The sequence below is a fragment of the Podarcis filfolensis genome (genome assembly GCF_964270895.1).
Source record: "Podarcis filfolensis genome assembly, chromosome: 5".
In the NCBI taxonomy this organism is placed as follows: Eukaryota; Metazoa; Chordata; class Lepidosauria; order Squamata; family Lacertidae; genus Podarcis; species Podarcis filfolensis.
In genome coordinates, this window is record NC_139608.1 from 25,440,185 (window position 1) to 25,460,314 (window position 20,130).

A 20,130-nucleotide genomic window follows, 5' to 3' on the forward strand; every position below is an offset into this window, starting at 1 on the left:
CCTCCAAGTTCTACTGATCAAAGACTTTCCATCACCTGAGTGACACCACTGAATATAACCCCACTAATGTACTATTGTAGAGACATCACCTTGCCAACAAGGGTCCGTATAGTTAAAGCTATGGTTTTCCCAGTAGTGATGTATGGAAGTGAGGGCTGAACCATAAAGAAGGCTGATCGCCAAAGAATTGATGCTTTTGAATTATGGTGCTGGAGGAGACTCTTGAGAGTCCCATGGACTGCAAGAAGATCAAACCTATCCATTCTTAAGGAAATCAGCACTGAGTGCTCACTGGAAGGACAGATCCTGAAGCTGAGGCTCCATTACTTTGGCCACCTCATGAGAAGAGAAGACTCCCTGGAAAAGACCCTGATGTTGGGAAAGATGGAGGGCACAAGGAGAAGGGGATGACAGAGGACAACATGGTTGGATAGTGTTCTCGAAGCTACAAACATGAGTCTGACCAAACTGCGGGAGGCAGTGGAAGACAGAAATGCCTGGTGTGCTTTGGTCCATGGGGTCACGAAGAATCGGACACGACTAAACGACTAAACAACAACAACACAATGTACTATGGTAGGGAATGGGACATGTCAGCACTACGCACTGGATGACTTGTACAAGTCATTGGGTTGTATCAAATATTAGTCATGGCTAACTTAGGCCCATTAATTCCAGTGGGTCTCCTCTAAGCAACACTAATGTTGGATACGAGCGAAAGTCTCTTCTGCTGCTCTGTGTCACAGCGTTGTTGCAAAGATGATATTAAAATATATCTTTGGGGGATGATTTCATTTATTTATTTTGCCGTATTTGTACGTTTGCCATGTGGCAGGAACTGATGGGACTAGAACAGATAACCTTTGGTTTTGTGGATGTCAGCCCTGTGCGGCAAGCTTGGAACACCATGATAATGGATTATTCTGAAGCTCTGGACTGGCCCTGACCACTCTTACTTGCCATTGGACCATGTTGGGCAGAAAGAGCTATAAATGCTTCCTGTATGGGCTGGACTTTGCCTGAGCATCAAGGTCTTTCTTACTCAGGTATGCCACTACGCATCCCCTGCCTCTGACTCCCTGCTTTAGGCTCTGGCTCCTGGTTCTCTACCAGCTGCCTACAGCTTTGATAGCATGTGATATATCAAACAGTGATCAAGTGGTGTTTCGCAGTGGTGCTTCACAATTGAGGAGGAGCCATGACCTAGTGGTAGAGCTCAGGAGCCTGCCATTAGACAGATATGTGGACACCAGCTATTGTTTTACTGCTTGGTTACTCAGCACATGATGACTTCACAGCTTGTAGACATCTTTGCACCCTTCCATCAGGTTGCGTGCTAGTAACCTTAGGTGGCATGGGGAGCATCTTCCTTGCAAGGATGGTCCAATGTGGTTTGGGCTACTTAATATAGAAAATGATGGGAGGTGGGGAAGAGGAGACAAAATTGTGGTTTATAAAATTATGCATGGATTGAAGAAAGTGGATGAAATATCTCTGCGCCCCCTGTCTCCACATACACAAATATTTCAGTTGCAATTGATTGAAATCACTCTAAGGAACTGAGTGGCAGCAAGAGAAAGTCCTTCACAATGAATAATAGAATTCACTGCCACAAGATGGAGGCGATTGCAACTGGCTGGGATGCTTTGAATAGGCTTTAGAGAAAAACCTTGGCATAAGTACCATTGAACCGAATGGGAAAGTGTATATTTGGTTCTAAGTTCAGCCTACCGAATATGCTGAAAGGTTTTCTGTTTGAGGTGATGTGACTGTTTTCCTTCACTGTTGTGCTTAACCTGAAAGGCTCATTTGCACACCCAAATCACCACTTGGCAGTGGGTGAAGTCATTCATTAGTGAAGGTTGATGTGTGAGCAGACCTTGTATGTCAATTTATTGTGCCAAAATAAATGATAGATTATTTCAGTCTTAACCTATACAGGTAAGTTAGCTCCAGTTCTGTGGTGGAGGAGGAAGGAAGTGTCACATAGATTACACTGTAGAAATCTAAGAGTTTGCTGACACAAGGTAGCATTCATTCACATTTCCTTGATAAAGTGTCTATCATTTTGCTTGTAAAAAAAGTACAGTTTTTTTTATAAAAAACTTCCACTTGCACATTTCTGATCAGCTCCATGTGGCAGAAAACAGGAATAACTCCTTGTCATGCCCAAATTATTAAATTAAAATAGGTTTAAAACACACGTGTATATTCTACTGTCAGCAGCTAGACTACTGAAAAAAGCATATTTTGCAAGGCTGCAATTATGGGTTAAAATAATCAGAAGAAAAAATGGGTTTTCAAACATTTTCCATTTAAGTCAAATGTATTCCTGGCATAAGCTGATTGAAGCTTTTGGCTCAATTTGTCTCATTTCCTTAAATCCTTAAAATCATTTTGTATCACTGGCAGGATGATTAAAAGGATCCAAGATGGTTTTAATCAAAAGCAGGATAATGTGAATATAACTATATTACACACCCACACCCACACACACCACACGTCACCCTGCCCCCTTCCCTTGCAATCACAATGGAGTAGAACACTGAAACTTTGCAGACTGACTTCTCATAAAATCAGGATCTTATTTCTGGTGTGAGCTTTTAGCAAGGTGGTCACAGCTGGCAGCAGGTGGTTCAGAAAATGCCCATTTTATTCAACATTATTTTGTTCTTAAATGCTTCACAGTTGAGGCTCGGCAAGAAACGCTTCTCACTGTGTGGACTTAGGGAATATTGTGCAGTTGTAGAATTGGGGTGGCTGGGAAACATGAGAAATGTCCATCTGATTCATTATTTTCAAATAAATAGCATTTCTTCCTGGTTTGGCTTGTGTACAGTTCATTACGTTAGGAACACTGTCGAGCTCTTTCACACGGCGAATGTCAGCAAAGCATACCTTGCTATCTAGATCAATTTAAATACTTATTAAGTAGCAATATAAGGCATTGGCCTGTTCCAGAGCTCCTGTCAACTTTCTTAGTGGAAGATTCAATGGAGGAAGCAGGTCTCTGCATATGAGTGTCTTGGACCCATGAATCTACAAGCAATTGCTGGATTAGAGCACATTTTAACTGCTGTCTTGAAAGCAGTTGCTGGTTGGCACCTAATTCATACAATATTTTTCCTGTTTCATCATCCTATATGGAGACTGGGTTGAGTAAGAAAGACCTAGGCTAGTCAATCAGAATCATATTTCAGCTAGTTCACTGTGTAGGTGAACTTTGCTGTCTTACATTGTTTTGCTGACTGATTTATGTTTTTTTCTTGTTGCATCTTGTGTTGCATTAATATGTTGTTCACAGCTTTGGGAGCACTAGGGCCTGAGAAGTATGTAAAAATAACAAACTAACAAATTGTATTGTTTCCATGGAAGATACTCTCTGATGAGAACCCACTGAAAAATGCATTGTGTGTGTGTGTGTGTTATGTTTTCATTTTTGACAAAGGAGACTTCATAGCAAATGAGTCCATCAATACACATAGCAGTAGCAAATGGTGTGATGGAGTGGTGACACTTACCTGGCCTCCTGACAACTGTTGCTTACTGGAAAGGAGAGGGGGAGAGGCAAGGTAGCAGGGAGGTCAGTGTGGTGCAAGCACATTGGCAGGCGTGCTAGAGTGGCTCTGTCAATGAGTTTGTATTATAACAACTTCCTTGCTTCCTTGCTCCTCTCCATCTCTTTCCCTGTAAGCAGAAGAGACTCAGATGACCAACAGATCTGGTGATCCTACCACATTGCCCACTACTGCAAAATTGTGTCATGAGAATTTCACCTCAGGATAAACCTCTTTAGTGAATTTTAGTCCTGAGTTGAGTGTATGAATCTTGCAAATGCTTACGAGTCCCTCACTCCAGCCAACAAATGCTGACTCAATATGGAGTCGACCAACTTCTGGTGTAGGTGCTCAGGCAGTAGGGTGGTGGCAGGTTTGCACCTTGAATCGAAAACTATTACTCTGTATGTGAACTTGTTGCCATTTATCACATTCCAGCTTGCTCTTACGAGATCAGGGAGAATTGGTATCAGATAAGAAACTAATTCAACAATCTGATATGATTCAGATAATTTAACTGAATTTCCAACACTGTTACACTTCGCTCAACTAAGAACATTGACTCTGTCATAACCAGAAAGTTTGACTTTGCTTTGAGGGACACTTGGTTTTAACCCTTTCTTGGTTATGAAGCATGTTGTATTGCTTTGGGCAAGTCACTGTCTCGCAGCTTTCCAAACTTTGTCCCGTGAGGATTGTGTTGTGTGTACAGAACTGTAAAATATACTTCAGTTATGAAAAATGTAAGCCTATTAGAAACTGCAAAGAACAGTGCTGGTTGTTCTGCCTTTGTCAAAAGGTTGGTGTGCTCTATTATAGTAATATTGTGAAATTTTGCAGTGTTCTTTAGTATTTATAACCCCTTAGTTAAAGTTAAAACCGAAAATACCGAAAACAAAGTTTTAGCTTGACAATATAGCTCAAAATTATGATATAATAAATGGCCAATGGATATACATTTGTCCTGATGTTGATTAAAATATTACTTTAATTTGTTTTGGTCCTGAGCTGAGTTTAAGGTTGTACTCTGAGTACACAAAGCCTAGAACAGTTTGGGACTTGCTTCATCCATGCCTACTCAATTGCTTCAACCTGCAGAACTTGTACTTTTACAGATGCCAATATAATGTTTGTTCTGCATCTATTAGGAGTCGATTTTCCAGTGCGGCAGCACCTATGCTTTCTAACTTTATTAATATTAGGTAGGCAAGCTCCCTATACCATTTTAGATGCCTGCTAAACATGTTTTTCTTTCAGAAAACTTATCCGGACACACAACCTTGCTTGTGTAGAACTAAACTATTGTTTTTAATATTTGTTGATTTTCTCTGCATCATATTGACTGTTGCTTTATATTGTTTTATGTTCATCTCTTAGGTGACTTTTTAAAATCAGTTTATTATTATTTTTCTATACATTAGAAAAATAACATCTAGTAATAACATCTTCCCCCACCCATCAATTCAGAGAATACATGATATTGGGTACAGCTCCAATATCCCAAGAATAAGACTTGACTTTTCTCCCATGGGAAACCATGGAAATTAAAGAAGGCATCTCTAAATCTGTCTTCCATCAAACCCATCATTATCTGTACAGCCCCATGATAGAATTTTATGAAGTGTTGGAAACTAGCTTTTATTTAGAGAGAGAATGTTAATAGAAAAGCTCAATCATGCTTTATATTGACATGCATATGAATTTGCTAGCAGTGCCCTAAGGGATTCCTTATCAGCACCAATATTATCGGATATAATTTTTTTCCAAGGATCCATTGCAGTACCATATTAACTCCTGGATCCAACCTGTGCTATACCTTCTCAGCAGGTTTTGCTACGTTACCTGTAATCTTCCTCATGCATACAGTCCCGACCTAAGTGAAACTCCTGCTTTCAGATCATTCATATCTTAGGACTCACAATTGATATATCAGTCACAGCATAAAATACTATCATTCCCGTAGACCAACTGTTTACCGGAGTATAACACAAACTCTCCTTCTGTGACTCATTTCATCACACTGTTTCACATAGTGATGTTTCAATGTGAAATGAAGTTTTTTCATGCTGTGCTTCTGAGTAGAAAAAAGACAGACAGCGCATGTATGATAAATGGTAAGGGTTCTGAGAGAAGCCTAGCAAAAAATGCAATCTGGAGCCATTATACTTGGTTAAATAATTTAGGGCACAAATGTGCTTGTTAACATTTCAGGACTAAATACTATTTATATGACTGCAGGTAGGAAAACCAGTTACATTTGCATGGAATTGCTTAATCTGATCCCCTGCCCAAAAAATAAAACTATATCATGATGAGTAAAATTGCTAGTGAAAAATATTTTGCAATCTACTTCATTAGTAAAAATGATGACCACGTTGTTCACCATTTATCCAATTACCTGCAGAAAAATGAAGACAACCGCCACCAAAATCATGTGTTATTCAGTGAAGTTTATTTTTGTGCTCTCATTATGGGTGAGGTCAGATGAGGCTTGTTCTCATAACCTCTGTGGTAGACCTCTTAGAAACTGCTAGGCTATAGGCTAAGACTGGAGAGAGTAAGGTTTGTATGATGGGGAGAGCAGCCTGGGATCCGGGCTGGAAGCAGGTTAATGTGGGTCTTTGAGACCCCACATATTGCTATCCATAGGCCTCCCTGTGGCTTTAAGCAGCACCCTACAATTGCAGCTTCCTTACACAACTATCTCTGTATCACCACAATTCTTCTATTCTCTCTTCTCTGCTGCTCTTCATAGCACCCTTATACTGTCTTCCTGCCCCCTTGGCCTAAAAATCAGTCTCCAAATTACACTCTATCTCACGCCCTCCTCCAGGGGGGTTTGGAACAGTGTTCTGATGGAGAAAGCAGATAATAAAGACCTTCTGCTTCATACCTTTCAGGCATTCTTCTCAGTATCACCATCCCAGTGTTAACACAAAAGTTCAGAGCCATTTCTCATGGGGAGGAGAGCACAGCAGCAACTTCTGAGCTCTGCTTTTAGCCACTCCAGTGCTGACAGAGCTCAAAAGCCCACCAAAGAGGTGCTGCTCTGCTTTTTCCAAACACACCTCCCAGCAGGAAACACAAGTGCGCTGTCATTGCCGTGTTCTCTGTGGCAAGCATCCCTGCAGGCATCTCTCAAACGAGGAGATGGGCAATCATCCCTGAGGCCTCAGTGATGGTGCAGAAGCTTCTGGGAAAATCACCCAATTCCCAGTTTGAGCGAGACAAAGAGAGAACTTTGCAGCTTTGTGGCTGAATAAAGAGACAGACAGAGAGGCTGGGTTGAACTATGACTACTTTATTAAGATGAAAACCCCTTAAAACCCCCGCAGAGGGAAACGCTGTTGATGTGGGAGCAAAACCTGGACCTGAAATAAACTGCAGCCAATAGGGTGCCCAAACCCCTGCCTGCAGGAAATGAAGGGACAACTGTCAAGCCTGCATCCTGTTCCCAGATCAAGCCATGAAGTTGAGTAGGGCCCTTAATCTCAGAGGGTCCCCAGAAGTGACTTTAGTCCACATTGCTTAAAATTTTGGGGTCTAGTAGACCCAATTTGAGTCACACTGATCTGAGTCAAATTGATTATTTTGTAACCCACCGACAGCATACAATATGGCTAACTTATCTCAACAGCCCCCCCATGCACAAACAGATCCCACTGCAGCCAACAAAAGATGATCAACCACACCCTAGACCAGGGGTCAGCAAACGTTTTCAGGAGGGGGCTTGTCCACTGTGCCTCAGACCTTGTGGGGGGGCCAGACCCACCCTCTCCCGAAAGGATCCCCCCAGCGCTCACACCGCATCTGCCTCGCCTTCGGCAGCGTCGTTGTCATCGTCTGCCTCAGCCAGGGGTCTGTGGGGCGTAGAGCCCATGCCGCTGCTCTGGGAGGCAGAGGCAGCCTCCCCGCCACTGCCACTTCCTCCCGCTCAGCTCTTGGCCATATGCGGCTGCCTCAGCGGGAAGGAAGGGGTGTTACCCAGAGGCATCTGCGGCTTTGGATTGGCTGAAGGAGCTTCCTGCGGCCAATCCAAAACCGTGCCAGCGTCGCTGCCTGCCCAGAGGTGTCTGCAGCTTTGGATTGGCTGCAGGAGCTTCCTGCAGCCAATCCGAAGCCATGCCAGCATCATGGAAGTCAGTACCCACGTGGCGAGGCCTCCACGCCACGCTGGTTTAGCGCAGGGACTGACTGAGCAGGCAGCAGGGTCCGCAATGTTTGTGGGCCAGATTAATGAGTCCAGTGGGCAGCATCTGGCCCCTGGGTCTTAGTTTGCTGATCTCTGCCCTAGACTACCCCAACCTCTCTCAGCACCAAGGGAATATAGCAAGTGCATAGAAAGAGAACCTACCTAAGTGATGCTGACACAAAACCCCCAGACATACACGAAGTAAAAGAACATAAGCTTTACCACCCCACCCCTCTCTCCCGTCTCCCCCCTTTTTCCAACATTCCAACATTTGAGAGTCCGTAGCACAAAGGTTGTAAAGATGTGGTGATCTGTTGTAGAACAACCCCATTGGATAAGGTAACAGTGGTTACTCAGACTCTGCATGGCAGTTCAAGCTTCAGGCCCCCCAAAATCTAGGTCTGCCCCTGGGTTTGCCCCCCATCGCTGAACAAGGTGAAAATGTGCACTGCTGACTAGCACCAAGGCAAAATGGGAGGCAGAAGAGGTTCTGCAAGACTTAAAGGAGTGCAAGAAATACATTACTTTGCTCCTACCTATGTTTCTCCTGCTAAAAAATAAATAATCAATCCAGATGCCCTTGCAATTGTGGCAAAGACTTCTGGGCTAATCTCCCATTTCTCAGAGGGCGTGTCTTGGCAGAGTTAGTTGTGTCTGACATCCATTGTACTGTGTTTGTTTTTCCTGCTGCCAGATAGTTCTCCAATTCTTTCCCGCTTAGCTTGACTATGCATCAAATAACACTGGCTTGGGGTAGCCACTGGAGCAAATAAAGGACCACATTGCAAAATACGCTGCCGTTTATTTTTGTTGCAACTTCATTGGTTGATTGGTTTATAGTTATCACAGTAAGTTCCACAGAAAGCAAAGTCCTCTAACAAATATTAAAGAAATGTGTTGTCCTCACAAAGCCTCTCAAGTCAAAGGTTTTCAGGTTTTCTATTTTTGTAGATTTGTTGTTGGTAGTAGTAGTTTGATAGGACCTAATGAAGATATGTGAGAGGCAATCTGCAGGTGACATCAAAACTGTGAATGTCACGGGACTGGAGACCCTTTGAGAAAATTACTCTGTCCTCAGAAGAAGGCATGTACCAAGAAAATGCAGTTTAGAACAGGAAACCAGACTGGTGCCTTCTGAATACTGCTGGGCTTCAGCTCACATTGGCTGCAGCCAGAGTGACCAGTGGAGAGGGACAATTGGATAATCTAGAGGGCACCCAGCTGGCAACCCCTGGTTTAAACTTTTACAGAAAATGAGCACACCAAATGCATTGCAATTCCTGACACTTTAACCAAGGCTTAATTCTCACACACAAACTGCACACAGGAGCTGTCATAAAGACCAGTGTGGATTTAAAGTGCTATGATACAACATTAAATAGTCATGTTGTTGTTTAGTCATGTCCGACTCTTCATGATCCCATGGACCAGAGCACGCCAGGTCATGGTTTTCTCCAAAATAATTCTGGGAGGTGTAGTTTGTTAAGGGCACTGAGAGTTGTTTGGAGACCCCTGTTCCCCTCACAGAGCTACAGTTCCCAGAGTTCCCTCTGAAGAATTCCCTCTGAACCACTTTAAGGATTGTACCTCTGTGAAGGGAATAGGGGGCTCCTAATAACTGTCAACAGGGACGCGGGTGGCGCTGTGGGTTAAACCACACAGCCTAGGACTTGCCAATCAGAAGGTCAGCGGTTCGAATCCCCGCGACGGGGTGAGCTCCCGTTGCTCGGTCCCTGCTCCTGCCCACCTAGCAGTTCGAAAGCACATCAAAGTGCAAGTAGATAAATAGGTACTGCTCCGGCGGGAATGTAAACGGCGTTTCCGTGTGCTGCTCTGGTCCGCCAGAATTGGCTTAGTCATGCTGGCCACATGGCCTGGAAGCTGTATGCTGGCTCCCTCTGCCAATAAAGCGAGATGAGCGCCGCAACCCCAGAGTCGGTCACAACTGGACCTAATGGTCAGGGGTCCCTTTACCTTTACCTTTAACAACTGTCAATAGTTCCCAGAGTTCTTGGGGGAAGCCACGACTGTTTAAAGTGGTGTCATAGTGCTTTAAATGAATGCTGTGAGTGGGGCCTTTGTGGAAACAGCCACAAACGATAAGAGGTTTGTGTGCGAGGCAGCTTCTGGAGATTTTCAGTATGACATTGCATAAGGAGTAGCTTTCCATACCAAAGTGCCACTGTGTGGGCTGAGTATTCAGACAACGACTCCTATGCCAAAGTTTGCGCATTGGAATTAGGATAGAGCACTCTAGAGAGTTCAAAGCACTTTTAACTATATTAGCTCATTTGTTGGAATTCACCCCTTCTTTCCTGATAAACCTTTGAGACTGGTGGATGACTTTGTATTTCTTAATCTGCATGTTAGTTTCATAATGATTCATAAAACCATCAAAGCTTTGTATGAGATGAAAGCAGAGAATATTTTTTAATGCATACAGGGAAATCAAATAAGGAGCATCTACAAGTTTCCTATGTTTGGATGAATGTAATGTATTTTATAATTGAACAACCTATTTGCCATAAATATGGATTCAAAGCTCACAGAGACTAAGGGATTCAGCTGGATTGGTAAAGGAAAACCATTTGCGTTGTATATGCAATATAACACTGTGACACCAGATAGAGTTGTGGAGTCCCATCTTTCCTTACCAGATTTCCCTGTATGAGTTTGCAACACGTTTAACCGAATCACTTATTTGACATGTCTCGATCCAGCCTAAGATTATGTGAATATGAGAAGAGCTGTTCTGCATCTGACCGAATGCCCATCTAGTCTAGCATCTTCTTTCTCACAATGTCCAGTCATATCCTTTGAGAAGCCCACAAGCATGAAGGCAACAATCCTCTTCTGTGTCTTGTATTCAGAGGTTCACTGCCTCCGATGGTCTATTTAACTTCCATACTTAATAGCCTTTGATAGATCTATCCACCACAAATTTGTCTAATGCTTTTTGAAGTCATTGTGCCCACTGGTCATCTTCTAATCTTGTAGCAATGGCTTCTACAAATTAATCATGCATTGTGTAAAGAAATATATATTGCTGTTTAACTGCTTTGAGGGTATTGTTTTTATTTTACATTCAAGTGGTATATACATTTTATGAAATAAATAAATGAATGAACTAAAAAATGAATTAATGATCATTATTGAGGAAACAGATGTAAAGTCTGTATTGCACAGATTAGTTGGGACTGATTTGACACAGAAAGAAGGCAGGAGGGGTGATTCGAGGGGCAGACTGCCTCTAAAGTATGTGAGATTGGAGCTCTGAGCAGCAGGACTAGGAAATCTATGGATCTCCGTTTATTGCTGGACTACAACTCCAATCATCTTGCTGGTTGGGGCTGATGGGAGTCAGAGTCTAACCACATTAGAAGGGTCACAGTTTACCTGTCCCTAGTGGAAAGCTTTAATACTGTAGTTAACTTACTGAACATCTATTTTTTCTATTATTATTAGTCACTTGTTACTGAAAACTCCTGAAGAGAGTTTGGATCTGGCATCTTTTGTGCTGTCTTAAATTACAGAGGTTTGCTTTGTGCCAGTTTCTTGTGTATAAAATTGATCCCTAAGGGTTGTATCCACAGAAGTTCCATTCAGAGAAGGTTCACTGCGTTAATCTTGCCTGCAAACTTCCATGGGTTTGCTCTGGTTGAAATAACAATGGTTACATCCCCATTTCCATTGATTTCACTGGCTCTGTTCTGAGTATGTCTAGTATTGGATAGCACCCCATATTGTTACAGTGACTTCATAACTAACTTTTTCTATCTAGAAATGCCTCAGCTTCAGAAAACTTGAAGTGTTCAGTTGGGTTATTTCTGCACTCGGCACTTAAAACTAAGTATCATGCAGATATGTAGTCTTAATGATCAGGGATGAATTTTGTCGCCGTCCACCATTCATTGTATTATTAGCACAATGGCTAAATTGCAGGTGAGACACCTCTTTATTAGAGCACAATGCAACAGTATGGTGAAACTCTGAAGATCACATTGTAGTTAGAGAATATGTTCAGCAGAACAACCACAGTGGCTTGGAATGACATTTACTTCAAACTATTTCCAGTGCTAAGGACTGATTTATTACACACCCACTCCATTTGACATAAGGTAATAAACTCTGATGTATTAATCATGTAATTTAATATTTATGGTATTTGCTAAAGACAACCATGATTAAAATTGTTGACATTTTAATAATGATACCCTAGAAGTAACTAAAATACTTGCTATTATTAGACTCCATTCCAGAACAGTTGGTCTCCCACATGATATATCCAATACAAAGTGATACGTTCGTCTATTCTTCCTACTTGCCTTGAATAACTAATGTGAAAGGTATTAGATTTATTGAGTAATTTCCTATGTGTTACCTGGCCACAAATGCCCGTAACATAAAATAAAATTTGAAGATGTGATAGTGGTAGGATATGACTACTAAATGGCATGAAAGAAATTTTTGGTATCTCTCTTATAAAGTCTGCGAAGATATTTCAGTTTAACCACTTCCAGATAAGATTATAGCAATATGTTCTACATGGGGCTGCCCTTGAAGACAGCTCAGAAACTTTTGGCTAGGGTTCTTATGTGTGTGTTTAAAGCCCTAAATGACTTAGGCCTCAAATATCTGAAAGGTCACCTCTTTCCACGCACACCCCCTTGAGTGTTAAGATCAGTAGAGGGAGCCCTCTTTGTAATTCCACCTTCCTCAGAAGTTCAGGGATGGTGGCTTATTTCAATTGTAGCTCATGTGGAAGGATTTTTCTCTTAGTTCCTACTTAAGCATTTGTTTGATCATGATCATAGTGAAAGGATCCTACAACCATGCATGACTCAGAAGGACAAGTATTAACTGGATTTTGGATATAGTCATACTGGGTAGTGCTTTGCTAGGACATAGAAAAGTTGGGTTCTAGTGTTTGGAATAAAATAGGTCAGAATTGCACTGTCAAATAATTAAAATTTTGCAATATATATATTAGAATTAAGTAATGCAGAAATAAAGGCTGGTGATGGTGCCCAGAACTGGACAGGTGGGGGCTGACCAGGTGGGGGCTGACCATAGCAGGATAAAGCAGTACAATGACTTCCCTTGATTAGGACACTAAACCTTGGTCAATGCAGCCTAGAATAGCATTAGTTCCCCCCCTTTTCTCTCTCTCTTTTTTTGCTGGTGCATCACTGATGTTAAGCTTGTGGTCTACTAAGACCCCTAGATCTTTTTCACAAGTAATACAGGCAAGCCATCTTATATTTGTGCAGCTGGTTACTCCTGCCTAAGCACAGAACCTTACATTTGTCCCTACTGAAATTCATTCTGTTCGTTTGGGCCCAGTTCTCCAATCTGTTAAGGCCATCTTGAATCCAGATTCTGTCTTCTTCTGACAGTAGTTTGGTGTCATCTGCAAATTTGATTAGTATTCCTTCAAATCCTTCATCCAAGTTATTTATAAAGATGTAGAACAGCAACAGGCCCAGGACAGAACACTGGTATTTTTTCTTAAAGAAGATTCTCATTCCATACAAAGTGAAGCAGAACCAACACAGCAGAGTTGCTAGAGTATTGGACTTGGATGTGGAAACCTCAATCTGAATACTTCCTTTCCCATGAAATTTACAGGGTGAGCTTGGGCAAGTTACAAGCTTGCCTTCCAAGCTAGTGCACAGTATTGCTGCAAAGATAATGCTGCTCTGAAGGTCAGCGTAAAATTGGAACAAATAAGCTTGCACGACTAAATGCAGTGGCTACAACACACAACCTAGAAAGGCTGATACTAAATAATGGCTGCCTCTTCTATGTCTTTAGCACTTATAAAATCAGTTTAACCAGGTGATTCATCACATCTACCAAGAGAATTCTTTTTGTGTCTACATGTAACTGAATGAATTTTGTAATGGTGGCCCACACAAGTACATGATTAGTTGTGTGGTGCTGGAGCTCTAAAAAGAAAATTCCCATAAAGAACAAGAAGCCTTTAAACACAATCTTGCTTGTGGTTAGCTCAGTGGGATATCACTTGAAGCAGGATGCGAATAACTAAAGAAGAGCCTTCAAAGGGTAATGAAAAGGGACCTTCAATGACCACAAATAAAATATTCAGCATACCAAAAGGGGGATTCCTTAACTACTTATGACACTGATCATGCATGGACTTGGAGAGAGATGAAATCTAAAATTTAAAGGCTTACTATGCATGTTTTCATGAGAAATCAGTGTGCTAAGCGTTTCATATCAGGGATTTCTTTACAATGAATAATCTTCAGGAGCAAACTTTTTCTGTTCTGATATTAGAAACTTGATAATGATCCTGATACTCAGTGCATGTTGCAGAATGGTTGCAACCCTGTTCACTTCCCCAAAGCAATCAAAGCTTTTATGAGCCATTGTTTGCTTATAAGTATAGTCAGAGAAACCTGTATCAATAAAGACATGTCACCCCTGGGGTTCTCTCTCTCTCTCTCTCTCTCTCTCTCTCTCTCTCTCTCTCTCTCTCCACAATGGAGATGAGTTGGGGTGGTGGGTAGAATTGCCGTCCAGATAAATAGCATGGGTTTTAAACCCTAATTATTGTCAGAGGTAGATTTAGGGGAGTGTGGATGGTTCACCCTCACTGGGTGCTGAGCCAGGAGGGCGCCACCGGGGGTGTCACAGCAGTGGCTTAGAATGGAAGTTATGAGACAAAGGCACCAAATTTGGGTGTCACACAGTGTGTTGCTCAAATTTGAAAGCCCAGAGTTGGCCACTGTTATAGTTTAAACCTTCTGTTAGGGATTCAATGCTTCAGTCAAACTAGCTGTAGATCCTGATCTGCACCTTACCTGATGGATGTAACTGTACTGATGGACTTCAGTGGGATCGAATATATATTGTTATCCATAAATATCATCATCAACCAAATGCTCAAAAGTCTGGGATGTCTTCCAGCCAATTGAGAAAGCACATTAAAGGATTACTAGCCCCACTATGACAACCCTTAATGAAAGAACATCCAGCACTGTGAAGTCAGCAATGGGCTGTAAATGTTTTCTTTGGGGATGTATGCAGTGACAGTGATTGCCTCTGTTGGTGCAAGCAATTTGGAGATTTCTCCTCAGGCCTTCCATGTTTTGAAGTAAACGCCTCTTCTGTGATTTTACCTTTTTCTAACAGGATTTCATGAGGGTTATCCAGGCCTCCTGCAGCATGGTCAAGTCTGTCTGTCAATAGTGAGCCATAGGCAACCATTTTTCAAAATGTTGTACCTTACCTTTGAAAAGGCTGAGTTCCAATATCTAGGCTCCCTACTCCTCAGTTACAAATACAAATAATACAAATATTATGAAGAAGCACATCTGAAGTTGAACTGGTTGTTAAATGTGTGGCTTCTAATTCTTTTTTGTGAGAAAGAATCCCATGAATCCTCTGACACAGCTGTAATACCCATGGTTCTTTGTAAGTCTGTTGCTTTGGTTTGCCCAGTTGGGCCTATTCACAAACCTCGTGTCTGGAGACTGATGGGTATGCTTACATTTTGGACTCAAAGATTATGGATTGCACTGAATTTAAGTGCAATATGGAATGCTCTCTTGATGGAGGACCAGCTGGTGTCAAACTTGTTATCATTTCAATGCCAATGCAATTACGTTTTTGTTTTCTTGGGCATCAGGGCAGCTCCAATGATACGATGTTGTACTGTTGTTCAATTTGGTTTTTTAAATCATGTTTATGTGATTTTATTGTACACTATTTCTTACTTGGGTTACAAGGAACTTTGGTTTTTTGTTTTACATGTGGGCAGCAACAGAGACACTTAATAAGCCCAAAACTAGTGAAGTAGACTTCAGCCACCAATATCCATTCAATTTGGATCATTTGCCTGGCTAAAACAGCAACTCGGTTAGAATGAAGATGTTCCAATGTGACTGCTCGGTGGTTTACGATAGTATCTTTGTTTATAGCCAGCTGACTTTTCTGTTTCCCTTTCTTACATATTTGGTCTGTTCACAGTTTTGCAGAAATTTACCAAAGTAGTGGGGGTAGGGGGGCTAGTTTTCAAGTGGTAGCTTCACAGCAGGTGCTGGATCAAACAGGTCTTGTTCTTGCCCTCTTGGGAGGCCTATATGGATCACAGGATTCCTAATACTGCCCTTCAGATGACCTGCAGTTAAACTGCGGAAGATATGCTCAGTTTCTTTCCATGGATAAACAAAGGCTACATGAGATATTTGTAGAAGTATGAATAGGGAGTGATTTGTTTTTTCTATATGTGCAGCTTGCCTACGGAGTTGATTGAAAATGGCATGAAGTAAATTTGTGCCTAACAGATACTTATACAAGCATTTTTATTTTAAACAGAAAATGTCAACATTTTGACTTTGATCTTCACCCGAACATACTGGTTTCAGCTGGCTAAGGAAGGGAAAAATAAGGAGAGAAATGGAGTAAGTTTTACAAGCTGAAAAATTCACAGTCCTAATAAAATACGGTTTGAGAAAAATCTTCAGCAAGCTTCAAAGACTAAGATTGAATACACACACACACACACACACAACCCACTCCACCCGCTCTGTAGACTTTGGATCTCATCCACTAGCTTCAAGGTATAAGCTGGAATCTTAAACTGAAGAGTATAGCCAGATCATATTAATGAAATGTTATAGCCATTGTAGCTCAGCAGAACCACCTTACACTCAAATTCTATTTCATTCACAAACACACCTGTGTGGCCTTGGGCAAGTCAAAAGATCTCCAACTCAGTTCCACACTTGAAAAATTGTTTTTAAAATAAAAATAAAAATAAAAATGATGTATGGGTTAATGGAACTATTCCAAAAGTCCTTGCTAATAATAATAATAATAATAATAATAATAATAATAATAATAATAATAATATTTATATGCTGCCCATTTGACTGGGTTGCCCCAGCCATTCCGGGCATCTCCCAACAAAATATTAAAAATAAAACACCAGACATTAAAAACTTCCCTATACAGAGCTGCCTTCAGATGTCTTCTAAAAGTCAAATAGCTGTTTATTTCCTTGACATCTGATGGGAGGGTGTTCCACAGGGCGGGTGCCACTACCAAAGAAGGTTTATTCAGAATCTTTTTGTATTATTTTTCCATTGGTTCCATCTGTACAGCAACCCAAACACCAATCCGCTATGCTGGATGGGATTTGGAAGAGGTGGAAATGTCTCCCAGTCTGCACTGGTCTCCACTGGGGGGCAGGTTCTGCTTCTGTAGAGGTCCGTGTTCCACTAGCTGACAGTGTACGTTGGCAGAATCTACCAAAGGCAGCATCCCTATTGGTGGTATATTATCCTAGGTTTACTGAATTGGGGAATTGTTTCCCACAACGAGAATTTGCAGAGAGATTAAGAACAGGAATAAAATACAATATATATTTTTTTACACACATTGAAAACACAGGGAGGAATTCAACATAGCACTAAGGAATGGGTTCCATCAAGCATTTAAATGCGCTATATGGAATCTCCCCTCTCCTCCCTCCATGCACTATTCTGGGGTTTCCACTGACTTCCTGAACCAATCAGGGTGCACAAGGAGCATGCAGTAGGAGAAGGAGCGAAAAACCCTGTGCTAGTGGAAGACCTTTCACTGGCTTCTGCTAGCGGAACTCATGAGTTGAATTCAACTAACTTTTACTTGGAGTTGACCCATTGAAATTAATAGACCTAAGTAAGTAAAGGTAAAGGGACCCCTGACCATTAGGTCCAGTCATGGCCGACTCTGGGGTTGCGGCGCTCATCTCACTTTACTGGCCGAGGGAGCCGGTGTACAGCTTCCGGGTCATGTGGCCAGCATGACTAAGCCGCTTCTGGCGAATCAGAGCAGCGCATGGAAACGCCGTTTACCTTCCCGCCGGAGCGGTACCTATTTATCTACTTGAACTTTGACATGCTTTCGAACTGCTAGGTTGGCAGGAGCAGGGACCGAGCAACGGGAGCTCACCCTGTTGTGAGGATTCAAACCACCGACCTTCTGATCGGCAAGTCCTAGGCTCTGTGGTTTAACCCACAGCGCCACCCGCGTCCCAGACCTAAGTTAAGTACTCATTAATTTCAATGAGTAAAAGTTAGTTTAATATAACCCATAGAGTAAAAACATCCAGTCATTGGTGCAGCCCAAATGCCCTGGAATTCAAAAATGCACTGAAATGATGACCACGTTGGTACCTGGTAGGTAGCTGGCACAGTGGCGTAGCGTGGGGGGTGCAGGGGGGGCGGGCCGCACCGGGCGCAACATCTGGGGTTAGGGCAAATCCATGGGTTAGGGGGCGCAAATCCACGGGTTAGGGGGCGCAAATCCACGGGTTAGGGGGCGCAAATTACTTGCCTTGCCCCGGGTGCTGACAACCGACGCTACGCCACTGAGCTGGCATAAAACTCCAGAAGAGGGCATTTCAGAGATGGAAAGGGAGTGGGTAGGCAGGGGAAACCCTGTCAGTTTTTGTTCTCTTAAGTCTCTCATTTTTCAAATCCTAAATTCAGTTCTCCACATTTCTGCAGCAATTTCCATCTAAGAAAAAAACACTCATTAAAATTCATCAGTATTTGGATATAAAGAAACATGTGTCTCCCAATAAACACATGTGTCTTTGCAGTTTTGCCAAATATGCACATTTTTGGCAAGCCATTCCCCTACATGTAATGCATTTTTGTATGTTGTATTCACCAACACATGTGGTGTTTTACACATTTTCCCCGAATATATGCATTTTTGTACATATTGTTTGGTTGGAGGACTGCATCACAGAATTCAGAGAAGTGCTAATCTTGAAAGATAGCTGTGTTTCAGTTTGCGTATTGGTTCAATAAGGGAAATTTTGGTAGTTTCTCATTAAAATGCAGATTAAATCCAACTTTCCTGCATCCCTAGGATCTGCTGGAGCCTATGCCAGCCCACAAAGCAGGTCCATTTCCTGCACCAGCCCTAGTAAAGCAAATTGCTTTTCCTGGATGGCATGACTAGCCAAGCTTAGGACTGCATTGTTTAATTATGATCTTATTATTCCTAAAGTTTTAGTTCTCATGAATCATCTGCATAAGGCAAAAGGGCCTGACTTTCAGAAGTCGAACAGAACATACAGGGTGTGATTCTGTTCCCATTGAAGCCAATAGCAGAGCCAATAGCCTGGTGCCAGAGGAGCAGGAGTGCCAAGAAACTGGACAAATAGTTAAAATGCAGCAGGTTGACAAGACCAAACCAAGGTATGCTAGAGAAGCAGGCGGAAATTAACATTCAGAGAAGAGACCCTAATTCCTGTAACAAATATTTTAAGAAGGTGGAAAAGATGGTGCATTAATCCATTTTCATGATAAAAAATTTGTATGAGGAATTAGCCGTAAGGCCACAGTGAGCCATCATTATGAAAATGAGAAGGACTCCGTTTTCTCTGCTCATTTGCAGCGTGTATTTTGGATTTTTGCCAGTTATATATTTAAAAGTGGTGTTAGATATCATTCCCCCCCCCATTCCAAGCCGTTAGCTCTTTATTCTGTAGGTTCCTTTTTTGTATGAGACAATTATAGACTAACAGTAGAATTGTAAGGATCACAGAATCATAGATGTTTACCCATAAGTATGTACACTGAGACTTTCCCCCTAAGGGTTGCATTTAACTCAGTTTATTGGATCCAAATTACAGCACAATCCAAAGCCAACATCTGCAGGGATGAGAGAGTTTGGATATAGTAGACATTGGGGCTTTCCTGGTTGAGCCAGTGCTGAGCCTGGGCTTCACCAGCTGAACTCAGCTAAGCATGTTGTTGTTGTTGTTGTTGTTTAGTCATTTAGTCGTGTCCGACTCTTCGTGACCCCATGGACCAGAGCACACCAGGCACTCCTGTCTTCCACTGCCTCCCGCAGTTTAGTCAAACTCATGCTGGTAGCTTCGAGAACACTATCCAACCATCTCGTCCTCTGTCATCCCCTTCTCCTTGTGCCCTCCATCTTTCCCAACATCAGGGTCTTTTCCAGGGAGTCTTCTCTTCTCATGAGGTGGCCAAAGTATTGGAGCCTTCACGATCTGTCCTTCCAGTGAGCACTCAGGGCTGATTTCCTTCAGAATGGATAGGTTTGATCTTCTTGCAGTCCATGGGACTCTCAAGAGTCTCCTCCAGCACCATAATTCAAAAGCATCAATTCTTCAGTGATCAGCCTTCTTTATGGTCCAGCTCTCACTTCCATACATCACTACTGGGAAAACCATAGCTTTAACTATACGGACCTTTGTTGGCAAGGTGATGTCTCTGCTTTTTAAGATGCTGTCTAGCTAAGCATAGGTCCCCCCAAAAGTGTGTGGCAGGAGTGGGACAAGACAAGGATCCCTTTCAGCTTGGTCACATGACCTATCAAGCAACCTGGCTA

The 20,130-nt window shown here is 42.2% G+C and overlaps 1 protein-coding gene across 9 annotated transcripts in view; it reads left to right on the top strand.

Annotated features, from left to right (window-relative positions):
* Positions 1–20,130, top strand: part of LOC310762459 (uncharacterized protein) — a 245,049-nt gene that overhangs the window by 137,070 nt on the left and 87,849 nt on the right. The window contains exon 1 of one of the 9 annotated variants that reach the window (XR_014547982.1): positions 16,119–16,178. The exons of the other annotated variants lie outside the window; for them this stretch is intronic. The gene's annotated coding sequence lies outside the window, so the exon portion shown is untranslated. Of the gene's footprint in view, positions 1–16,118; positions 16,179–20,130 lie in introns of those variants that run through there. 9 annotated transcript variants of the gene reach the window in all.